Source organism: Simochromis diagramma, unplaced genomic scaffold, assembly GCF_900408965.1.
Source record: "Simochromis diagramma unplaced genomic scaffold, fSimDia1.1 OVJJ01000604.1, whole genome shotgun sequence".
In the NCBI taxonomy this organism is placed as follows: Eukaryota; Metazoa; Chordata; class Actinopteri; order Cichliformes; family Cichlidae; genus Simochromis; species Simochromis diagramma.
The window spans coordinates 3,897,219-3,911,813 of NW_024387416.1; the positions used below are offsets into that span (position 1 = coordinate 3,897,219).

Below are 14,595 nucleotides of genomic sequence, written 5' to 3' on the forward strand. Positions count from 1 at the left end.
ATCCTCAAGCTCGCTGCTCTCAAACACTTCCCCCTGCATCTCTCACTGCAGACCCCCACCAGGCTACCTCTCTTCCCTTTCTAATAATATCCATAATGTGCTCTGAGTGCGTCTTGCTCGCAGCAGCTCGTCATTTGCTTCTCTGTCCCTCCGATGCTGCACCACCACCACCCATCGCTGGTATGCAGTCTTTCTCACCTCCCTTCCATCTCCCACTTCCCTTTATCACATTTCTCATTCCCCTCTCGTTCCATATGCTCTTTGTCTTAGTGTTATCTCACCCTTCTCCTTGATTTCCTCCCCCATTTCCTCCACCCCTTCTTCTCCTCTCCTTTTCCCTCCCTCCTCTTGTTTCTGGATGCGGTGCAGACACAGTGTGAACATGTGATCCTCTTCCACTCCCCTCCCACTCGTTGCCGTGTCTTGGCTCCTTTCATCCTCATCACTCTTCTTCTTCTGTCTGTTTGTCTCCTGTTTGCGTAGGCCACCTCTTTTAGCTTTCAGGAGTACGAGGTCCTTAACTCCACGCCCAACTTCTATCACTCTCTTTCTTTCTCTGTCGTTCTGTCTCTGTCACACACCTCCCCTTCTTGTATGCCCCCCCTCCTCCTTTTGTTAATTCATTTTCTGTTGCAGGAGCGTGCACTGTGCAGGCTGTCTGCCTTTCCCCTGCTATTTTCACATTCTTACTGTGTCGGCTTTTTTCTCCAAACTCTCCAAGCCTGCCTCGTTATGTTTCTGCTCGTGCTCAGTCTGTGTCCGTGCATGTATCTGCTGATGTGTGCGTTCCTTTTCAGACGTCTACACGTGCTCATGCTCCTTGCTCACTTGCCTCCGTGTTTGTCTGCTTCATACATAAAGGTTAGCTTTGCATTATTGCAGTTTTCTTGCATCCCACAGAAACACACACACATGCTTGCACACACTCTCACATGCACACACAGAGGCAGACGCAAAGATGAAAGCTTGAGAGATTTTCTGGGTAAATTCTCTGTGTTGCCGTGTGAACCTCATTACTGCACCCAGGTAGAATATGAAAGAACCCAGCAGACCCAGAACAACAGGAAGAGCGGTAAGATGCCTTCCTTCTTACGCAATTAGACAGGCATGCAGACAAACAGATGGGCTCTTAGATCAACACAGGCGTGCAGTGACAAACATGATAGAAGCACCAAAATAAAGTGCGACAGGGAATAGAAGATTTCCTTTGTTAATGATGCCTCAGTACTTGTTTGGGATATAGTAAGCTGCAGGATCTGAGGCTAAGCCTGCCGCCCATCACTGGGTAATGAGACTAATGAGACTACTCTTTATTGCTATGGATTCTATAAAGAGCACCTTACATGTAGGTTACTTTCTGACATTTTGAAAATGCAGGTTGGGCACCAAATAGCACCTAACACCAACCCTTCTTTAATCTAAGATTTTGACAATATTTCTGCACTGTTTAACTCATAACCTTTAATCTGCATTTCGTTTAAAAACAGCCTGTTAGTGGAGCCTGTTTAAGAACAGGTTACTCAAAAATATACGCTCAAATTTATTCAGACCACCAACTAACACAACTGAGCCATAATTTTGAGCACACAGTGACAGACATTCACCAACCTCTTTATTGGATACACCTATTCAACTCCTCTTTAATGCAAATATCCAATCAGCACGTGGCAGGAATGCTGTGAAGTTAAGCATGTAGATCTGCTGAAGTTCAAACAAAAGTAAAAATAGGATTTAAGTGTCTTTGAGTGTGGCATTGTTGTCGGTGCCAGATGGATTGGTGTGAGTGTTTTACAAACTGATCTCTAGGGTTTACAGAGGTATGAAAAAGAATCAAATGTCCAGTGAGCGGTAGTTCTCTGGAAAAAACACCAGAGGTCAGAAGGGAATGGCTAGACAGTTTTAAGCTCATAAGAAAGCGATATGATATCTAATAACCACTTGTTACAACCCTGGTATGCAGAAGAGTACATCACAAAGCTCACATGATCTCTAACGGCTTTCTTGAACATGACATTGAGTTCACCATCCTCACTTGGTCTTCGTAGTCACCAGATCTACAGCCCAATAGAGCACCTTTGGCGATTCTCATCATGGATGTGCAGCAGACAAATCAGCAGTAACTGTGAGATGCTATCATGCCTATATGGAGCAAAACACCTCAGAGGAATGTTTTCAACACTTTGATGAATTTGTGGCACAAAGAATGAGCAGCTCTGAAGGTAAAACTAGGTCCAACCCTGTAGTAGCGAGGCGTACCTGTGTGAGTGTATTTCAAGACACTGTACTTTAAGTGCTAAGCTGTAACCAAGGTTCCCCCTAATGTTTCATGTGTCTGAGCGAACACACAAACTCCCTGAGCGGTCCCTTGGACCACTGTGAGCAACCAAGTTACATGGTTTATTAAAATAATCAAATTACAGCATTTACATTTATTTTAGACTACTTTTAATTAACTGCTTTAGCCGACTTACAATGAAAATTAATAAAAATCTTGTTCATGACCTGTGTTGTATGTTAACACTATTGGAAGTAAAAATAACTTGAACTCCAATTTTGAAAACACAACTTTCTTTTTTTCTTCTGACTTGTATTATGAGTATGAGTCTGTGGTCTGGGAGAGAGTCTGTAACTCTCTCTCTGCAAAATACAGGATATAATGACCAATGTTGGGCAATTAATTATATAGTTACTTCTTCAAAAAAGTAACTGAGTTATGCAAACAACAAAGTTTTTTGCAGCTGTTTACCTAAAAATGCAGCCAAGGCATTTTTTTTAAATAAACATTTCAAACTATTTACAGAACAATCAGCTGTTCTGCATCAAATCTGATGCCACACAAATTATTTGTGCCACTCCAAAAAATAATTTCTGTCCACTATGAGATAAAGTAGAACAACAGCCGTATACCTGCAGGCCTGACAACAGGAGATATATCACTCCTGTAACACCTGTAACATTCAGTAGTCGCCTCATTGTTCTGACACACACAACAAAACTATTGACTACACTACACACTAACTACACAAGATTTGCGCTAAACGTCGAAAATCTCTCACATCTCAAAACACTGCCGTCACTCCTAAAACTTCCCCCCTTCCTAAACCACTAAATGCCACGTTGCCATATTATTTTTTTTGATTGGTCGACATGGTACTTTTTTCGACCAATAGGAAAGGGTGGGTTTTTTTGGTTTTGTTTTTGCTCACAGGCGGAGAGTGCTTTTGAGTGTTTTCCTTATAAAACACCATTTTTACTGTTTCTTCCCGCAGTAAATATAAACAACGATAGTATTCATTGCATATATTTTTTTTTATCATAACTCCGGTTTTACGTGGCCGATCAACACAATTTAAAAACTGGTATCAAGTCCACACTTTTTCCATCAGTTGAACACCGTCTGTCCTGCTCACATCTCCAATGGTTGTACACGTTGTCATTAACGTGGCTTCACTCCACATCAGCCACGCCGCTTTGCCAGCTAAAACACCGGTGTCGGCAAATAAGGACGCTGTCATAGCCTGTCAACGACATTGATTAGCTGCGTGTACACACATGTGAATCGCATTATTGGCTGGACTATGGGATAAGGTGGCATCGTTCTAATCCCAGCAGCTGAAACAGCCAGTCACTACGGACTAACCCACTGACCCAAAAACAGAATTGTAAACGTATAATTTTAATTTCAATTCAGGTTAATGTTTTTTTTGTTCGCCACGCAGAATTTTCTGTGCGCCGAGGCCGTGCCAGCAGTGCCGCCATTGCGCACGCACGCAGCTTAGAGAGAACATTGGTTGTAACATATATGAAAATCACCATTTGAAATGCGATGGCTTATTGAAGTCGTCACATTCACTTGCTGGTGCTTGCCAGCTGCGCACACCTGTAAACGCTGCTGTAATTGCCGGCTGTTGGCCACAGCTGATGTTGATGTAGTAAAGGAGGTGTAGTCACTCTGAGCAGGATTTGATAATGTCACACTCCGGCTTCCGCAAAGAATTTTGTTGTTGTTGTCGTCACAGTCCGTTGCTGTCTGTATATTGTTTTTGGAAATGCACATTTTGAAGCAGGCTTTTTTTTTCTGTACCAGATGTGGCGCTCCCTGGATAAAACTGAGTCGTGGAACCACTATTTCCTGTAGGTAAGTACAACTAATTTCAAACATTGTACAATCTGTAAACATCTATCATCTATGTATCTATCTATACGAGCTAGTTAGTGTGCTAAAATGCCAAAATTATAAAAGTTTGCTATTTCTTTTTTTGTTTCATTTCAATTTTTTGTTCTTAGTTCAGTTTAGTTTAGTTTTCATTATTTTCAGCCTTAATTTGATTGTCTTTTTAAGTTATTGTACTATGGAGGATATTTGTCAGAATTAAGAAGTTCAGAATTGGTGTTACAATACAAACACAATACTTTGCGGAGCCAGTTGACTCACAGCCATGTAAACATCACACAACTCGGTAAACACATTCAGGAAAGCCTCATCAGGGAGACTGTTGACAAATTGCACCACACTGGTGAAGACTAAAATTAAGGGTATTTTAGCCAGTTCTATAAGCACACAATACTCCTTCAGTCAGTTTTTTTCTTTTTGTTGGAGTCCAATGTTCATTTATGTTTTTAATTGAATGTTTATTCATGAGGCAACTTTTATTGTTACATTGTACCAATATATTTAAAAAAAAAAAACACTTGAATATTAATAACAATACCTTATTTCACTTTCATATTCATAACTGTGGAAACTTGATATTTGTTCCCTTCAGTTCTTTGGGTTAAGTACAGATACATTTTTGTGTCATATGGTTCATCTCTTTTTTTCTTTTTTTTTTAAATTGAGCTGGTTGTTTAGCCCTAATCTAAACTGATAATAGCACCATTCTATAATATTGCCCTAAGACCTAATTAAAGAGTTAAAGAATTAAAAAGAATTCCATATTAAACTAACACAACCTTCTTGTTGCGGTCCTTGTGTACTTTCTGCTGTTTGTCTCATGCTTAGCTGCACTTGCCATTCTTTGCTCCCACATAAAATTTGATAAGGAATGACACACTGTAAAATATAAAATTTACAATTTATATGAATAATTATGCTGTGCAGCGGTCATTCATTAGGCATATGTGTAAGCCAACAAGGTACAAAACGATACAGGAATACACAAGATGACTTTTTTCCAGTATTAAAATTGTTGTTTATGCTTTAAAACCAGATTTTTCTGTTGGCATATTTTCACCCAAACTGCCAGATACTGGCAAAATTGTCTGTCTTTTTCTTAGAAGACTAATCATTTTGCCTCTGACATTTAGTGCAATGATTGACGGGAAACAGGGAGAAAGAGGACATGACATTCTGCCTAGGCCCCCCAGCTTTGTGTCGAAGCGCAGATGCTGCATTTATGTGGTCTGCATTGCCCTTCTAATGTGTCATAGCCTGTTATATATAAATTGGATACGTCAGTCACTGATCTTTGCAATGCTGGAATTGGTTAAGTCTTCAGGTGCGTCCTTCGAGTGGAGGGATTGGGTGCAGACGGATTATATGAGTGGTTAAATTAGTTTGAAATTCTGAACAGTTTTTGCTTTCACTGTATGAAACGTGGTGACCTCATTCGAGCAGACCGGTTCTGCACGTTACAGCACACATTTATGATGTTCTGTAATAACAAAACTCTCCTGTAACCTATGACGGTGCCCTCCTCACCTGAAGTCTTTGCCGTGCTTATGAAATTTCATAACATTCCCCAGCCAACCAGCTTTAAGCTTTGAATATCACATCTGCCTGCAGGATGTAATCTAAGTTTTCCTGGTTTGTGGGGTTTCCAACCTTTGCTGTGCTCTCCTTGGTGCATGGTTGCAGTGAGTGATGAAGTTTAACGGCGACTGGGTTAACACAAGTTGATCACTTTGTCCCTAACTTTGCCTGCTAATGTGTGAATGAACACAAGGAATACAGCTATTGATTATCATAACAAAAGCGAAAAACTCAGCAGTTGCAGTTTACACAGCGTTTATTTGAATGTTGTTGATTATTTCGTTGTTAATTGGTTGTCATAATTCCATTAATTTAGTGTTACGAGGAGGCAGCATTTGTTTGGTAAAATTGTCTGGCTGTAATTATTCTGTATTATTCACTTTTTATTATCAGCCTGTCGCAAAAAAACATACTTAGCACCATTTCTTTATGAAAAATGCCAAAGATCACATGATTTGACAGCCATAAAATAGTGTTTCTTACACCAGCAGGGTAATTCTCAAAACACTATAAGTTAAAAGACTGTTAATGTTAGCATGGTGTGCAGCATGCCATGTTTTTAAGAAATAGAAAACAATAAGTAAAGACATAAGAGATAAATCTGACCCTTCAGCCTGTCTACTGTTCACTTAAGCCTCATCAGAAATGGCCTGAGTAGAAGAGTGGCTGTCAAGAAGACTTAAAATCAGTGGCAACAGGTCTTATGAAGTGATGAATCCAAACTTGGAATTTCTTGTCCAAGTCATTACATTCCATATGTATTTAAGAATTCAAATGTCTTACAGTGGTGTAAAAAGTTTTAGGTCATTCAACATAAGACAAAAATAACCAGAGTAAATACAACATGCAGGTTTTAAATGACAATTTGATTCAATAAGGGAGAAAACCATCCAAACCTACCTACTAACCTAACCTCCGTGAAAAAGTAATTTCTCCTCCCGTTAAATCGTGAATTAACTGTGATTGATCACATTTTTGGAAAACTGAGTTTCACTAAACACACTCTGATTACTGGCAAACCTGTTGACTGAAGGAATCACTTCAATAGCACCTGTCTCACAAAGTGAAGCAGGCTAAAAGATCTCAAAAAGCAAAACATCACCCCATGATCTAAAGAAACCCCTGAGAAACAAAGTCACTGACATCTACCAATCTGGAAAGGATTACAAAGCTATTTCTGAGTCTTTGGGACTCCAGTGAACCACGGTGAGAGCCATTTTACACAACTGGAGAAAACTTTAAAGGAGTGACTGGCCCTCCAAAATTACTCTAAGAGCACATCGATGACTCATCCAGGAGGTCATGTCTCAGTTAATGTCAGAGTTCATGATTCAACGATAAGAAAGAGACTGGGCAAAAATGGGATCCATGAGTGAGTTCAACGAGAAAACCACTGCTGACCAAAAAGAACACAAAGGCTCGAATCACATTTGCTAAAAAACATCTTGATGACTTTTGGGAAAATACTCTGATGAGACTGACGAGGCAAACCCTTTGGAAGGTTTGAGTCCCATTACATCTGGCGTAACACAGCATTTCAGAAAAGGAACATCATACCAACAGTAAATATGGTGGTGGTAGTGTGATGGTCTGAGGGTGTTTTGCTGTCCCATGACCAGGAAGACTTGCTGTGGTAAATGGAAGCATGAATTCTGCTGTCTACCAAAAAATTCTGAAGGAGAATGTCGGTCATCTGTTTGGGACCTCAAGCTGAAGCACACTTAAGTTCTGCAGCAGGACAATGATCCAAAACACACCATCATCCGATTGAGATGCTGTGGCATGACTTTAAAAAGCCAGTTCATGCTCAAACCCCCCCAAGGTGGCTGAATTACAGCAGTTCTGCAAAGATGAGTCAGCCAAAATTCCTTTACAGGACTGTAAAAGACTCCTTGCAAGGCAAGTTATCACAAATGCTTGATCACAGTTGTAGCTCCTAAAAGTGGCCCAACCAGTTATCAGGTTTAAGGGGCAATCACTTTTTCAAACAGGGCCATGTGGCTTTGAAGTCTTTCCCCCCTTAATAATAAACCCTTTTATTTACAACTTACTTTTTGTGTTTACTTGTGTTATCTTTGTCTAATATTAAAATTTGTTAGATGATCGGAAACATTTAAGTGTTCAACATACCAAAAAATCAGGAAGGGGTCAAACACTTTTTCACACCACTGTAGAAATGGTAAAATATAAATAAGGAATGGCTGAGGACTTTTGCACAGTACTGTCCACTGAATCCCATAAAATCTTAATGAAAAACATCAAATAAACTGCATCCTCAGACTGTAAAGTCCGAACAGTATTCAGAAGAAGAGATGGAATTAAATGTTGCCGTGTTGGCACTTTCACTGATTAAATCACGGTTTGCCTGTGTGGAAAACTAAAACCAGCTCATTCAACCTTTTTCTGAAACAAGGTCAGTGTCAGGAGACTTTAATTTAACGTTGTTCTTCAAATTTACATTAAACTTGTTTATAATGTAGTTTCTTTTCAGCATTAATTTTTAGTTTTACAGTGAAAGCAACATCTGAATCCTGCGATTGAATACTCTGTAAAATATATTCACAATTAAAATGCATAAAATTCATCTCTGAGTCCTGACATCAATCTCAAATATGAACTGTAAAACTGTCTAAAACTATTTTTCATTGGCTGTTTTATTGCTTCTTTGACAATTTCATTTTAACTGCTGTCTTCTTATAGCATTAAAAAAAAAGACAAAAGCATACCTAAAGACTGACTGTACTAGAAACATTTAATAATAATTTGTCTTTACAAGAAGTTTTTTGCAGTGAGCAAAAACATATCAGTAATATGTATTTGTTAAAAAAAAGAGGAGCTTGTGACACATTAGTGATCATATTGGAAGTAAAAGAAGGGGGAAAAGAGATTTTTCTTTCTTTTCTTTTTTTTTTCCTTTGGATGCTAGCTCCAATGGGCAATGGAGTTTGAAGAAATAATAGCTTTTAAAGCAACAAGCAGGCAGAGATGAAGTAGAGAATGACACTGTGTACGATGTTTCGATCCAAACTCGGCATGAAGTGCCTTGAAGAACAGCAGGATCATCCTTAAAAGAAGAACAATAGATAATAACTGAAACACAATTAAAACAAAATGTGTTTCAGATTTTGAACATATAGTGCTCCGTGTGTTGAAATGTAAGGTATTTTAAGGACACAGAGGAACCTTAAGTGAAAACAGTAACAACAAACTCTGCACACAATGAAACTGTCAGAGACAGAGGGAGAAATATAGAAAGGAACAACTAAGGTGCAGCTGGGCTGAGGGGTAGAGTATTTTTTAAATGATTTTATATGATGATTTAATTTATTAAGGGAAAAAAGTTATTCAAATCTACCTGGATCTTTGTGGAAAAGTAACTGCCCCTTAAACCTAACGACTGGTTGTGCCACCCTTGGCTGCTAGAATTGCAATTAAGCATTTGTGATAATTCAATTCAATTTTATTTATATAGCGCCAAATCACAACAAAAGTCGCCTCAAGGCGCTTCATAGATACAGAGAAAAACCCAACAATCATATGACCCCCTATGAGCAAGCACTTTGGCGACAGTGGGAAGGAAAAACTCCCTTTTAACAGGAAGAAACCTCCGGCAGAACCAGGCTCAGGGAGGGGCGGGGCCATCTGCTGCAACCGGTTGGGGTGAGAGAAGGAAGACAGGATAAAGACATGCTGTGGAAGAGAGACAGAGGTTAATAACAGATATGATTCAATGCAGAGAGGTATATTAATACATAGTGAGTGAGAAAGGTGTCTGGAAAGGAAAAACTCAATGCATCATGGGAATCCCCCGGCAGCCTACGTCTATTGCAGCATAACTAAGGGAGGATTCAGGGTCACCTGGTCCAGCCCTAACTATATGCTTTAGCAAAAAGGAAAGTTTTAAGCCTAATCTTAAAAGTAGAGATAGTGTCTGTCTCCTGAATCCAAACTGGAAGCTGGTTCCACAGAAGAGGGGCCTGAAAACTGAAGGCTCTCCCTCCCATTCTACTTTTAAATACTCTAGGAACAACAAGTAGGCCTGCAGAGCGAGAGCAAAGCGCTCTAATAGGGTGATATGGTACTACAAGGTCATTAAGATAAGATGGGGCCTGATTATTTAAGACCTTGTATGTGAGGAGCAGGATTTTGAATTCAATTCTGGATTTAACAGGAAGCCAATGAAGGGAAGCCAAAACAGGAGAAATATGCTCTCTCTTTCTAGTCCCTGTCAGGACTCTTGCTGCAGCATTTTGGATTAGTTGAAGGCTTTTCAGCGAGTTTTTTGGACATCCTGATAATAATGAATTACAGTAGTCCAGCCTGGAAGTAATAAATGCATGAACTAGTTTTTCAGCGTCACTCTGAGACAGGATATTTCTAATTTTAGAGATGATGCGCAAATGGAAGAACGCAGTCTTACATATTTGTTTAATATGTGCGTTGAAGGACATGTCCTGGTCAAAAATGACTCCAAGGTTCCTCACCGCGTTACTGGAGGCCAAGGTAATGCCATCCAGAGTAAGAATCTGCTTAGATACCATATTTCTAAGATTTTCAGGGCCGAGTACAATAACCTCAGTTTTATCTGAATTAAGAAGCAGAAAGTTAGCGGCCATCCAGGTCTTTATGTCTTTAAGACATTCCTGCAGTTTAACTAATTGGTGTGTGTGTTATCTGGCTTCATGGACAGATAGAGCTGGGTGTCATCTGCATAGCAGTGAAAATGTATGCTATGTCTTCTAATGATGCTGCCTAAGGGAAGCATGTATAATGTAAACAGAATTGGTCCTAGCACTGAACCCTGTGGAACTCCATAATTAACCTCAGTGTGTGAAGAGGACTCTCCATTTACATGCACAAATTGGAGTCTATTAGATAGATATGATACAAACCACTGCAGCGCAGTACCTGTAATACCTACAGCATATTCTAATCGCTCTAATAGGATATTATGGTCAACAGTATCGATAACTGCCAATGAGTCTTTCACGTGGCTGTAGAGGAACTGTGGCCCGGTCCTCTTTCCAGAATTGTTTTAATTCTGCCACACTCGAGGATTTTCCAGCATGAATGTCCTTTTTAAGGTCATACCAAAGCATCTCAATCAGACTTAAGTCATATGAGCCATACTAGACAGAACCCAAGAACATCACTGGGTTTCCTCCCTTGAGATCTTCAGCCAGGACTTCACTGCAGCTGCTTTCGGTTGCTGCTTGTTTGTGGGGCTGTACCTTGAGTTGCATCTTCAGTTAATGAAAAGCTTACTCTACTGGGTTTAGCTCAGATGACTGACTTGGGCATTAAAAATATCCCATTTCTTTACAGTGGGAAATTCAATTTAATTTCAATTCAGTTTTACTTATATAGTCCCAAATCGCAACAGCAGTTGCCTCAATGCACTGAAGTATTGAGTTGCTTTTGCAGCATGCTTTGTCTTATTATCTGTTTGTACTGTTAAACACTGTCTGATCAATTTTGTAGCATTTGAACCTGAGCAGAGTCTAGTCTGCTGTTTCTATCTGCAGTAACATAATACTAGTGACTTGGAGCCACTTGCTCTACATGCCCATGTCACCTCCGTCATGTTTGACAGATGATGCTGTATGCTTCTTTTGTCTCCGTACTTTTCTCTCCCAATCAAGAATTTGTTTTAAAGAACGAAAGATGTTTTCTAGCAAACTCTTAATCTGTCCTTCTCGTCCTTGAGTGTAACCAGTAGTTTGCACCTTGTTGTTAACCCTCTGCATTTGGAGGGTTAACTTGTTGTTTCCACTTTGTTGCAATGATATACCTACAATGTAGATATATCATTGTAGGCTTTGACAATTATATATCTACAGAATTATCCACTTTAGTTGTCTTTTTGATCTTTCTGCACTTTGGGTGTTTTATTGTGTATTTGAACAACTTTAAACTTTTGTTTCCTACTTCTCTGATAGGTTTATTGGGAATTTTCAGTTTATTGATGGCCTCCTTTACTTTGGCATTGGCATAGCTTTGAACTTCACATTGGGAACTTCAGTGAAAAGATACCAAATGCAAATTTAACACTAAGCTCCAGCTCTTCTATCTGATTGATTTTTCATGGAATTATGAAAGAACATAAAGCTATTTGTCAGTCAATTAAATTACTTTTATACTTTTTGCTTACTTTTGTTAAACCTGCACCAAAAACATTGTCATTGTTTAAAACTATGCTTAGCATGTGTAGCTGGACACAACGAAAACCTACAAATACCACAGTCTGCACACACAGTTACTATTTTCCTAACTAGACAATATTGCCAAACAACCACCTCCTCGAAGCTCTCCTATGCTTCTATCTGTAGTAGTCTAAATCTGGTGTTTTACTCAAAGTCTTCTCTTCTATATTAGAGAAATCCTGTGTTTTTCTAGGGAGAGTTTCTGAATTTCATTTACATGTTTGTTTAAAGCCAATGTGAAGAATTTCTGTCTAATATTACAAAAATAATATGCAGAGAACTCAGACAAGCCTCTTGGATCTTTGAATAACAATCATCTTTTAGTTAAGGACATGTATCCATTGTTCCATTGCATTGATTTCATTCAGAATGAAAGTTCAGCTGGAAATTGAGGAGATTAAAGTCACTTTCTCATAGAAATTTCCAGCCATTGGGGTTGACAGACTTTTCATTTTCTAAAGGAGTAAGAGTTCACTTTGGTTTTATAACTGATCTTTCTAACGTTGTAAAATGATACCAAGGTAATGCCATGGTTTGGAAAGTCAATATTCTAACACTGATCAGGCTCATATGTGTTATCAGACAGGAGAACAGTTGAAATGGATTATGAAGCATTGTTAAGATGCACTATGTTCTTTAAAGGTGGAGCTTTCTTGTCTTTCTAACATTTAATTAAACCAGACAAACACAATTCTAGGGTCACAGTGGATTATCTGCCATCATCTCATTTATCCAAGTATAAAATATATTGAACATATAGAGTATAAAATACTTAAAAAGTAATCAAAACTTAAAATTGACTCATAGGCTCTATTAATAAGAAATAAATATATGGTATTTGGAGTCAATCCTTTACAGGCTTCCTATTATACTTTTCTGTAACATGTAATGAAACTTTTTGTTGCAGCTGTTTGTTAAACAGCGTTAACATATGGCTCATTATCATCATTATTTCCACAGCAGCACTGTGCAGAACCTTTGATGCATCCACCACTTGTACTCATTCTTCTAAAGTTTGTAGCATAAATTATTCTGTCATCAGCAAAAACACCTGTTGGCTTGCAGTAACACATTATGGCTAATATTATTAGAAATGTGAATGAGAACGTTAAACGGCTGATACGTGGGTTTGTTTTGTTCGCTGGTATAGCGATGCTTAAAAATAGATTGGTACATTTAGTGCAACCTGATAATTAGTTCTAAGTAATAATTAATTTCACTAAAACAGTGAAATTAATTAAGTTTGAGCACAAGCTTCATATCTATCCATCTATTAACCTATCCATTGTTATCATGAATAGATAGAAACCAAAACTGCTTTATATACTAGGCCAGTCGCTGCGTGGGTGAGAAGGCTTTTCTTTTATTCTTTCTGTGTTTGTTTCTTGTTTATGTTTCGGGAGGCAGGTAAGATGCCTGTGTCTTCTTATATATTCTTTTGTGATAAGTTAGTTATAAATATTCCAGGCTGTTTTGTTGTTTTGCTCACCCTGACATCTGTTCTGCCCGCACTGCTAAATAAGTCAGCTGTGTTTGGACTGCAACACTGGCCGTTTTTGAAAAAGAGAGTCACTTTTATGTTGTGCTCAGTGAGGGATCAGTTCATGAAATCAGTTGGTTTTAAAGGAAATGAAAAATGTAATATGCTGCTTGCAAAGATGTTCAAACAGCTTCACTTCAGCTCAGGTAGATATACACAACATGCACAACTGTGCGTGCTAATGATTCAGGATGAACAATTGCCCAATCAAAGTGATACACCTGTTTTAGAGAATAAGCTCAATTTATGAAATCTGAGCCAAAGCCTTAATCTTAATGACCACAACAGAAGCTGCTCTGGAAAAATAACTGTTTTCGCCCACTTTGACTCTTGTTTTTGCCCTCACCGTCTTTCTACTGCTTCCAGACGTCTTTCCTGTTCCTCTTTGTTCTGTCAACTGTATACAGCATATGTACAAAATCAGTGGTTTGGAATGATTGTTGTCAACATCTTGATAAATCCAGCACTGTTGCATTGGCGTGTATTTGGAATAAATGCATATAATTAACACAAAAGCCCTGACCCAGCTTAAAGAGGAGTGCTTCATTTAGTGTGTGTGTGTTGTGTGAGTCATGTGTCAAAATTCAACAGCTTTCCTACTGGCATAAAATTTTGAGTAGGCCCTAGTGTGCTAGTGGAGGGTGGAAAATATTTACAAAATGGAGAGGATATCAAGTATATACTCTACGTAGTATATAGTAAGTATATTCTCACGGGCCACTTTGTTACTTGTACTTTGTTAGTACCAGTTTGGGCCCCTTTTTGTCTTCAGAGGTGCCTTGTTGCATAGATTCAACAAGCAGCTGGAAACATTCCTCAGAGATTTTGGTCCATATATGATAGCATCACAGTTGCTGCAGAGTTGTCTGCTGTAAATCCATCTCTGTTGATGTGCTACTGGATTGAGATCTGGTGACTATAGAGGCCAATCGAGTACTGTGTCATGTCATGTTCAAGAAGCCAGTTTGAGATGATGTGAGTGTTGTGACATGTCTCATTATACTGCAGTCATCAGAAGATTGACACTGACGTTATAAAAGGATGGACAATGGCTATGCCACATAATGATATTCAGTTGTTTCTAAGGGGCCTAAAGTATG

At 38.8% G+C, this 14,595-nt stretch overlaps 1 long non-coding RNA gene across 1 annotated transcript in view; it reads left to right on the top strand.

The window, feature by feature from the left end:
- The first annotated feature begins 3,429 nt into the window (after positions 1 to 3,429).
- LOC120721842 overlaps positions 3,430 to 14,595 on the top strand; it is a 43,421-nt gene continuing 32,255 nt past the window's right edge. The window contains exon 1 of the long non-coding RNA XR_005693271.1: positions 3,430 to 4,138. This is a non-coding gene — a long non-coding RNA (uncharacterized LOC120721842). The remainder of the gene's footprint in view (positions 4,139 to 14,595) is intronic.